At 53.6% G+C, this 10738-nt stretch overlaps 1 long non-coding RNA gene across 1 annotated transcript; it reads right to left on the bottom strand.

Moving 5' to 3' along the window:
- Positions 1-358: 358 nt before the first annotated feature.
- On the bottom strand, positions 359-1145 carry LOC135308173 (uncharacterized). The gene is made up of 3 exons (XR_010368721.1): positions 1080-1145; positions 894-992; positions 359-449 (listed from the first exon to the last, which is right to left on the bottom strand). It is a non-coding gene; the product is annotated as an uncharacterized LOC135308173 (long non-coding RNA).
- Between the last annotated feature and the right edge of the window lie 9593 nt (positions 1146-10738).

Here is a 10738-nt window from a genome sequence, read left to right as displayed (position 1 = left end):
AGGGGACAGGCTCAGGCCTTGTCAGGACCCAGCGCAGCCCCTGCTCAGTCGGGAGCCAGGGCTGGCTCTGGCCCTGGGCTGGCGGCAGGGCTCCCGCTCGGGGCTGCTCCTGTGCCTTGGGCCTCTGGGCACTCAGGGCCAGCTCCGCAGCAGCTGCAGCGCCAGGGACGTTGCTGCACCAGTCCCGTTTCCCCGGGGCTCTGAAGCTGCTCCAGAGGCCTGGAAGCCGAGGCGCCTCCAGCTTTGGCTGCTGCCGGGCCGGGCAAGGGCAGGCCCTGGGGGAAGAGCTGCTGCCACACAGCCCCGGCCAGGGCTGAGCCCGGCACAGCAATTACCTGCTGTGCCTGTGCCCATGTCTGGCATCGCCTTCCTTTCTGCTGCAGGGGCTGCCAATGAGCCACTGCTTCTCCCTGGGTGCTCCTCCTTCTGCACAGCCTTTTGGTCCATCACTTGAAAAAGGAAAAAAGGGACAACTGGATCAAATGGAAACATTCCCCACTGGCGATGTGTCATCTTCATGAGGCAATGCTTGTCAAAGTCACAGGTAAAGATCAGGAAAAATCCCAGGTAATTGGGGCTGGGCCAGTGCACTCCCTTGAGAAAACAGCTGCACCTCCTGATCTTCTCAGAGACTGGGAAATGGCAGGGGATCTCAGGCCCACAGTACAGTTGGGGCACCCTATCAGCTAATGCCAAATTCCATCCTGCAGAGGCTGGGCAGAAGCTGCAGCCAGGCCTGGTTGGGAAACAGCCCTGCAGGGCGTGAAAGCAGCAGCGGGGCAGCGAGGCTGCCATGGATCCCTTCCCGCTGTGCCGGGCACGGCGTGTCCAGATGTGCAGCCAAAGCCCCTGGCTGCTGAGTCCCAGGGGAAGCATGAGGGAAATGCACCCACCTTGTCCTCCGGGTGCTTCCTTCTGTGTTTGTGTCAGGAATTCATCTGACTCATGAGACATTTTGGCTGCAGTATCTTGGGTCTTTCCTTTTGGAGGACCTTAAGAGAAAGTAGTTCCATTTCCCAGGAATGGATCCCACAAAAGCAGGGCTCAGCCTGTGGGGTCAGCAGGGACACACTACTCACCCCTGCCATGGGAGCTGGGTTGGGGCCAAGCATCCAGCCCAGGAGCTGGAGAAGTCCTCCCTGCAGACACACCTGTAACTCAACAGCCACAGAAGCTTCTGCCATCTCTGCTGATCTGCACGGGCACCACTGAGCCGCAGGAGTGGTGAGGGGATCATGCAGGGCGCGGGCACACACGTGCATGGTTCTGTGCTGGCACCTGCAGCGCTGCCTCCCTGGCCCAGCTTTGGGCTCTGAGCTAGCAGCTGTCCCAGGGGAAAGGCCTTGACCTACTCTCAGCATCTCCCAGAGGCTCAGTCTTGGATGTGGGGCCTTCACCAGCAGGTTCAGCTGCAAAGAAAGGCAGGACAGAAGAGCTCCTGTGGCACTGCAGGAGATCCTCAGGCTGCCCACAAGGCTCAGCCCCGGGGCACAGCCCTAGGCCCGGCCCGGCCCCTTCCCTCTCTGCTCTTCTCTGTGACTGCACAGAGCACACGGAAGGACACACTGGCATTGCACACGGGAGGAAGATTGAAAGCTAAATGCTCCTTCCTCCCAATGACAGCGATCCTGTGGGATCCCTCAGGGCTCCAGAAGGGAGCAGGGCAAGATTTTCAGAATCCTTCAGCCCTAAAATAATGTTAAGGGAAATGGCTTATGAGTGAGCTCTTGTCACATTGACACTGATTATTCTGTCAAGAAAGGCACACGGAGGAATAGCCTCCAGCATCCTCCAGGAATTTCAAGCCATTTTCCAGCAGGGCTTCAAAAAAATCCAAGTCATGATTCCAGTCTAGAAGGGAGCAGAGATCAGAATGATCTCAGTGGCAATCTGGGATCCCCTTCTGCCACAGGGAACTGGGCACTGCCAGGGGGTCGGCTAAGGCCGTGGGAGCCAGATCCGAATTGACATGCCCATAGTTGCACAGGGGCCTGGGGAGCTCTGGGCTGGCTCCTGGTCACTCTCCACACTCTTTCCCTGCCCTCAGCAACATCCCTGGGAGGGGTGGCTGGAGTAGCCCAGGGCCCCGGGGCTCTCTCCCTCACACACAGAGGAAATCCTCCCTAAAGCACGGGGGAAAAATGCAGCAGGCAGTGACACAGGTATCCATCCCTCCCTCCCTCTGTCCCTCCTGCCCTCCTTCTGCGGCGACAGCTCCCAGATCCCAAGGGCAAACAGCCAGGCCCTCTCAGGACACACTGGAGCCTTGCTCTCCCCCTCTGTCCTTTCCCCACCGTGGGCACCCCGTGCAGTCACTCCCAGGTTTCAGGACATGTCTCCCACAGAGGGACCCCAGCAGGACTGCTCAGTACCCGAGTGCCCTGCGCCTGCTCGGGATAATTCCCCTGGGCTGTGCCGCACTAGTCCAGGCTGTGCCCGCGCTGCCAAGCAGCAGAGAGGGCAGCTCAAGCCTCAGCAGGGCTCAGGCCCAGAGGCACAGCAATTACCTCCTGTGCCTGTGCCTGGCATGGCCTCTCTTCCTGCAGCAGAGGCTGGCACAGAACCACTGCTTCCTCCGGCAAATGCTTCCTTCTGCACAGGCTCAAAATCCACTTCTGGAGAAAGGAAAAGGCACAGCTGGATCAGGTGGAGTTGTTTCCCATTGGGGAGGTGACATCCTCAGGAGGCAATAATTATCAAAAAAATTTATAAGGGTCAGGAAAGGTCCACGGTCTTGGGTCTGGGCCAGAGCACTTCCTCCTCCAAATAGCTGTGTCTCCTGATCTGCTCAGAGACTGGGAAATCGCAGGAGATCTCAGGCCCATGGTGCAGTTTGGGCTGCCTGTCAGCTGATGCCCAATGCCTTCCTGCAGAGGCTGGGCAGAAGCTGCAGCCAGGCCAGACTGGGAAACAGCCCTGCAGGGCGTGAAAGCAGCAGCGGGGCAGCGAGGCTGCCATGGATCCCTTCCTGCTGTGCCGGGCATGGCGTGTCCAGATGTGCAGCCAAAGCCCCCGGCTGCTGAGTCCCAGGGGAAGCATGCGGGAAATCCCCCCACCTTGTCTTCTCTGCAGCATTTCCTTCAGCATTTGCCACATGATTTCAAATGAGTTCTGGAATTTCTTGTCTGCCATGCCTTTGGTCTCTTCTGGTGGAGGACCTTAAGAGAAAGTAGTTCCATTTCCCAGCAATGGATCCCACAAAAGCAGGGCTCAGCCTGTGGGGTCAGCAGGGACACACTACTCACCCCTGCCATGGGAGCTGGGCTTGGGTGCAGCATCCAAGGTAGGAGCTGGAGAAGTCCTCCCTGGAGACATATCTGTAACACAACAGCCACAGAAGCTTCTGTCACCTGGTGCCTGCCCGCTTGTCTACAATTCTTCCTTGGTGGCACGCTGAGAACATACCTGCAGGAGGCTCCAAGGTCTTCAAAACTTTCTTCATCCAAGCTGATGGAGAAGCCTTCCCAGCAACCTCATCTAGAACGGAGCACAGATGAGAACATTTTCCAGGGTGTGCTGGGATCCACTTCTGCCACAGGGAACTGTGCAGTGCCAGGGGGCCGGGTAAGGCCATGGGAGCCAGATGTGAATAGACATGGCCAAAGGTGCACACGGGCCTGGGGAGCTCTGGGCTGGCTGCTGGCCACTCTCCACACTCTTTCCCTGCCCTCAGCAACATCCCAGGGAGAGGTGGCTGGAGCAGCGCAGGGCCCTGTGGCTCTCTCTTCACATACAAAAGAAATCCTCCCTAAAGCCCAGGGGAAAACTTGAGCAGGCAGTGCCACAGCTATCCCTCCATCCCTCCCTCTGTCCCTCCTGCCCTCCTTCTGCGGCGACAGCTCCCAGATCCCAAGGGCAAACAGCCAGGCCCTCTCAGGACACACTGGAGCCTTGCTCTCCCCCTCTGTCCTTTCCCCACCGTGGGCACCCCATGCAGTCACTGCCAGGTTTCAGGACATGTCTCCCATGGAGGAACCCCAGCAGGACTGCTCAGTACCCGAGTGCCCTGAGCCTGCTCGGGATAATTCCCCTGGGCTGTGCCGCTCTAGTCCAGGCTGTGCCCGCACTGCCAAGCAGCAGAGAGGGCAGCTCAAGCCTCAGCAGGGCTCAGGCCCAGAGGCACAGCAATTACCTCCTGTGCCTGTGCCTGGCATGGCCTCCCTTCCTGCAGCAGAGGCTGGCACAGAACCACTGCTTCCTCCTGGAAGTGCTTCCTTCTGCACAGGCTCTCCTTTCATTTCTGGAGAATGAAAAAGAGACAGCTGGATCAGATGGAAACATTCCTGACTGGCAATGGGGATGGGGACAATTTCAGGAGGCATCACTTGTGAAAGGAATGGATAAGGATCAGAAAACACCCAGGATTTTGGGACAACCCAAGGCTGCTTCCTTCCCCAAACAGCCCCAACATCTGATCTGCCTGGACACCAGGAAATTGCAGGGGATCTGAGGGTGGGCATGGCCTGTGGTGCAATTGGGGCTGCCTGTCAGCTGATGCCAAATGCCTTCCTGCAGAGGCTGGGCAGAAGCTGCAGCCAGGCCAGGTTGGGAAACAGCCCTGCAGGGCGTGAAAGCAGCAGCGGGGCAGCGAGGCTGCCATGGATCCCTTCCTGCTGTGCCGGGCACGGCGTGTCCAGATGTGCAGCCAAAGCCCCCAGCTGCTGAGTCCCAGGAGCAGCATGAGGGAAATGCACCCACCTTGTCTTCTCTGCAGACGTTCCTTCAGCATTTGCCACATGACTTCTAATGGGTCCTGGAATTTCTTGCCTGCCATGCCTTTGGTCTCTCCTGTCGTAGGACCTTAAGAGAAAGTAGTTCCATTTCCCAGGAATGGATCCCACAAAATCAGGTCTCAGCCTTTGGGGTCAGCAGGGATACACTGCTCACCCCTGCCATGGGAGCTGGGCTTGAGTGCAGCATCCAAGGTAGGAGTTGGTGAGGTCGTCCCTGCAGACACATCTGTAACACAACAGCCACAGAAGCTTCTGTCACCTGGTTCTTACCAGTCAGTCAAACATTACGCCTTGGTGGGACAGTGAGAACATACCTGCAGAATGCTCAGAGGGCTTCACAACTTCAGAGCGCCAGGCTAATGGAGAATCCTTCCCAGCATCCCAGTCTGGAAGCAAACCAAGATGAGAACTGTTTCCATTGTGTGCCAGGGCTGGCTCTGGCCCTGGGCTGGCAGCAGGGCTCCCGCTCGGGACTGCTCCTGTGCCTTGGGCCTCTGGGCACTCAGGGCCAGCTCCGCAGCAGCTGCAGCGCCAGGGACGTTGCTGCACCAGTCCCGTTTCCCCAGGGCTCTGAACCAGCTCCAGAGGCCTGGAAGCCGAGGCGCCTCCAGCTTTGGCTGCTGCCGGGCCGGGCAAGGGCAGGCCCTGGGGGAAGAGCTGCTGCCACACAGCCCCGGCCAGGCCTGAGCCCGGCACAGCAATTACCTGCTGTGCCTGTGCCCGTGTCTGGCATTGCCTTCTTTCCTGCAGCAGGGGCTCGCACCGAAGATGGAGTGCTTCCTTCAGGAAATGCCACCTTCCGCTGAAGCACTATGTCCATCTCTTGACAAAGGAAGGGAGACAGCTGCATCAGATGGGGCTGTTTCCCACTTGGGCGGTGGCATCAGAGGTAATATTTGTGAAATTTATGGTGCAGGAAAATGGCCAGATTACAGTGGCATGATGAGAGCACTTCCACCTCCAAACAGCCACCCTTTTCCTAATCTGCAGGGCTGGATATAGTGGGGGATCTCAGGGTGTGTTACAGTTTGGGCTGCCTGTCAGCTGATGCCAAACGCCTTCCTACAGAGGCTGGGCACAAGCTGCAGCCAGGCCAGGCAGGGAAACAGCCCTGCAGGGCGTGAAAGCAGCAGCGGGGCAGCGAGGCTGCCATGGATCCCTTCCTGCTGTGCTGGGCACGGCGTGTCCAGATGTGCAGCCAAAGCCCCCGGCTGCTGAGTCCCAGGGGAAGCATGAGGGAAATGCACCCACCTTCTCTTGTCTGCAGGGGTTCCTTAAGCTCTTGCCTCATGTGTTTGGATGGTTCCAGGGATATCTTATCTGTTGTATCTTGGATTTTCCCTGTTGGAGTACCTTAGAGAAAAATATTTCCATTTCCCTGGAATGGATCCCACAAAAGCAAGGCTCAGCCTGTGGGGTCAGCAGGGACACACTACTCACTCCTGTGATGGGAGCTGGGCTTGAGTGCAACATCCAAGGTAGGAGCTGGAGAAGTCTTCCCTGAAGACACATCTGTAACACAACAGCCGCAGAAGCTTCTGTCACCTGGTGCCTGCTCACTTGTCTACAATTCTTCCTTGGTGGCACGCTGAGAACATACCTGCAGGAGGCTCCAAGGGCTTCAAAACTTTATTCATCCAAGCTGATGGAGAAGCCTTCCCAGCACCCTCATCTACAATGCAGCACAGATGAGAACATTTTCCAGTGTGTGCTGGGATCTCTTTCTGGCACAGGGAACTGGGCACTGCCAGGGAGTCGGGTAAGGCCATGGGAGCCAGATGTGAATAGACATGGCCAAAGCTGCACAGGGGCCTGGGGAGCTCTGGGCTGGCTCCTGGTCACTCTCCACACTCTTTCCCTGCCCTCAGCAACATCCCAGGGAGTGGTGGCTGGAGCAGTGCAGGGCCCCGGGGTTCTCTCCCTCAGACACAGAGGAAATCCTCTCTAAAACCCCGGGGAAAACTGCAGCAGGCAGTGACACTGGTATCCATCCCTCCCTCCCTCTGTCCCTCCTGCCCTCCTTCTGCGGCGACAGCTCCCAGATCCCAAGGGCAAACAGCCAGGCCCTCTCAGGACACACTGGAGCCTTGCTCTCCCCCTCTGTCCTTTCCCCACCGTGGGCACCCCGTGCAGTCACTGCCAGGTTTCAGGACATGTCTCCCATGGAGGGACCCCAGCAGGACTGCTCAGTGCCCTGAGCCTGCTCGGGATAATTCCCCTGGGCTGTGCTGCTCTAGTCCAGGCTGTGCCCGCACTGCCAAACAGCAGAGAGGGCAGCTCAAGCCTCAGCAGGGCTCAGGCCCAGAGGCACAGCAATTACCTCCTGGGCCTGTGCCTGGCATGGCCTCCCTTCCTGGAGCTGAGGCTGGCATGCAACCACTGCTTCCTCCGGGAAATGCTTCTTTCTCCGCAGGCTCTCCTTTCATTTCTGGAGAATGGAGAAGAGACAGCTGGATCAGATGAAAACATTCCTCATTGGGAATGGGCCATGGATCCCATCCCGCTGTGCCGGGAACCATGCTTTCAGATGTGCAGCCAAAGCCCCCGGCTGCTGAATCCCAGGGGAAGCATGAAGCAAATGCACCCACCTTGTCCTCCCTGCAGCATTTTCTTCAGCACTTGCCTCGTCTGTTTGGATGGTTCCAGGCATATCTTCTCTGTTGTGTCTTGCATCTTCCTCTTTGGAGGAACTTAGAGAAAAATATTTCCATTTCCCAGGAATGCATCCCACAAAAGCAGGGCTCAACTTGTGGGGTCAGCAGGGACACACTACTCACCCCTGCCATGGGGGCTGGTCTTGTTGGCAATAACCACCAAAGGACGTATGAATCTCCTCCCTGCAGACAAACCTGTAACTCAACAGCCACAGAAGCTTCTGCCATCTCTGCTGATCTGCACGGGCACCACTGAGCTGCAGGAGCGGTGAGGGGATCGCGCAAGGCGAGGGCACACACGTGCCTGGTTCTGTGGTGGCACCTGCAGCGATGCCCCCCTGGCCCAGCTTTGGGCTCTGAGCTGGCAGCTCTCCCAGGGGAAAGGCCTTGACCTACCCTCGGCATCTCCCAGAGCCTCAGTCCTGGACGTGTCTTGGGAAGCTGCACCACCTTCACCAGCAGGTTCAGCTGCAAAGAAAGACAGGACAGAAGACCTGTAAATCCACCAAGAGAAACACCAGCCAAACCTCACTAAACAGTCACCACTACTCCTTGAAGTAAAATAGACTGATGCATGTTAATACCTAAGCTTGTAAGCTGTAAAACCCATTGTTAGGAGAAGTAAAATATTTTATTTTAAACTGTATTATTCATGAGGTTCTTTTAAGTGAACTGAATATTTAAGGTGTGATATGCAAATTTATTTCAAAAAATAAAATATTTTAGTGCTTTTGTTATAACAGACAAAAGAAATAGAAGTAAAAGCTAATGAAACACTGTAAAGAATATATTAGAACAATAATATGATTCGTGAAAAATTGGAAAAAAATTAAGTATATAAGATACAAACCAGATTTAAGTTCCAAGAAACACTAAAAGTAACATTAAATCAGATAGGATATAACAAAAGCCGTTAGATATTTAATAAGGATCAAATTAAAATAAAGGAAAACAGCCAAGTATAGCTGAAAGAAAGAGAAGTGTACAGACTAATTACAACTTTAGAGCTAAAATGTCAAAGAAATAAAACTATAACAATTAGAAATAAGCAGATGCTATCCTAAATCCTGAAAAACAATTTAAAAGGCTCTTATAAATCTTATGATGTAAATACTGAGAATGAGACGAATGACACCAGTGACTAGATCCTAAGGTGTAAGCTCTGCTACCAAGAAGATACACATCTTGGCCCTTTGGCTGCAACCCAAAGGGGCTTTGAGAGAGCTAGAGTGTTAAAACTGCAGAGGATTATTGTCACTGTATTAGTCATCCAAGCCCAAAAAGAATGAGCCATATGCACACTCCCAAGTTAGTGTAGTACGCTATAATTTTAACAAATTCAGAATGTGCACTATGAGTAGTAAAAGACACTGGAATAAAGAAAATGTGAAACATAGCAAAAAGAATAAAATGGCAAAATTTGTAAGCAATATATTAAAACTTTTTGTTCTGGAAGAGCTAGAGAAGAAATAAATCCTGAGAGTAGAATAAAGCAAATTGCTCAAGAATTAGAAAACAAGAACATGAGACAGTTATAAAGACACATTTTAGCAGGCAACATAAGAAAACATGAAAAACTTATTTTACAAATATTACCAGCCTTAAACAACTATGGAGTCAAAATATATCTAAAGTACAATAAGCACATGCATTGATATAAAAAAATATAATTGACAATCCAAAGAAAAGAAATTAAAGATTTAGAATAATCTACCTTATGAGAAGAGCTGTTAATTTTATACCCTGACTAGTAGTATGAAAGTGTAGTTGTCAAGTTTTATAAATACTAAACATAAAATTAGAAAATAAGTAAGCTTTGTCAAAGTGTACCCTAAAAGTACAAATTTAATAAATTAATAGAGAAAGGGAGGGATTCTGATAGATTGTATGCACAAATTCATGCTGAGACTACAGTAATCTCGCCTAATGAAAATCCTAGCATAACAAAGAAGGGTTCAGGGCAATCAACATGCACCAAAATCCTAGCCTGAATATTCGTCCCCAGAAATGCTGATTCCAGAAGATTATTTCTCTGACCAAACCTCAGCAATGTGCATTCGATTTGCATCATCTATAAGATAAATGTGTGCCTCCTAGAATGCATATTGCATTTTCCTCTAACAAAGTGAATCTTTTACCAGTTTTGGGGAAACTCTCAGCAAGAGCTGCAGCAAGAAAGGAAAAAATACATGAATATGCAAAAAGGATAAAAACAACCATAAGAAACAGAAAAACTCCTGCCCTCCACACCGCTTGGAGCTTGGAAATGACCAAAAAAACTTTGAGAGAGCTGTCCCTTCGTGATGCACAGGGGAGAGAAATGCCCCACCTGTCTCATCTGACGCTGTTAGCCTGCTTCAGGGCCAATCTGATATTTGCTTCTAGATTTTCTACGACTGAATTTTAATTATGGAATAAATTCTCCTTATTAATCAAAAAAAGCTAATTCATTTAAAACATGCGGGACTCCTGGAACCCTCATCAGGCAACCCAAAATATCCCTTTGTGCCTCTTCAGGTCCAGGCCCAGATGATCCCCCAGAAGGAAATGTGCCCTCAGCCCAAGGACGCTCAGCATGGGCTCCCCCATCCCCTCGGGGCCCCGCCGCTGGGCACAGCAGCCCCTGCCTGGCTCCTGCCTGCCCACACCGTGGCCATCCACGGCTGCTCCTGGGCATGGAGCTCAGCCAGTGCTGGTGCCGGGTGGGCTTTGCTGCTGCTATCACCCGGACATAACTGTGAAAACTCCAACTCTTTATTTGAATATAAAATGTGGGCCACGCCCTGCCCTGCCAGGCAAGGGCTGCCCACCTTCAGTCCTGCCCGGGGAACAGGACCAGGGGGCTCAGGGGCAGAGGTTCTCGTTGAGGAGCAGTGGGTTTTGGGATGGCCTTGTGACACTGCTGCAGCCATGGCAGGGCAGATAGGGGCAGAAGTGGAGAGCTGAGGTCATGGCTCAAATTCTTGCTGCCTGCGTTGTTAGGCTGCTCTTCTGGAGATGGAGAGGAGCACCTGTGTAGAGAGGAGGTGGCTGACGCCCCAGCTGCCAGTGGCACACAGGGACCCTCGTGCACAGCAGGGCCCAGTCCTGGCCTCCACGGCTGCTCCTGGACATGGAGCTCAGGCAGTGCTGCTGCCAGGTGGGCTTTGCTGGTGCTACCTCCCAGGCACTCGCGTAACAACTGCATCTCTTTATTGCAGCAGAAGAGCTGATTTGGGAAGTGCTGTGCTGCCCTATTTCTTCAGCCCCACTAGCTGCCCACACCCACAGTGGCACTGGGCCGCCCCCAGAAAACTGTCCAATCTGGGCTGTGGCTGCAGGGCACAGCTGCTCTACAGCACAGGTGGACTG

The sequence above is a fragment of the Passer domesticus genome, chromosome 9 (assembly GCF_036417665.1).
Source record: "Passer domesticus isolate bPasDom1 chromosome 9, bPasDom1.hap1, whole genome shotgun sequence".
Taxonomy (NCBI): Eukaryota; Metazoa; Chordata; class Aves; order Passeriformes; family Passeridae; genus Passer; species Passer domesticus.
Note: the sequence above shows the minus strand (reverse complement) of the source record. Positions and strands in the feature narration are given on the sequence as shown.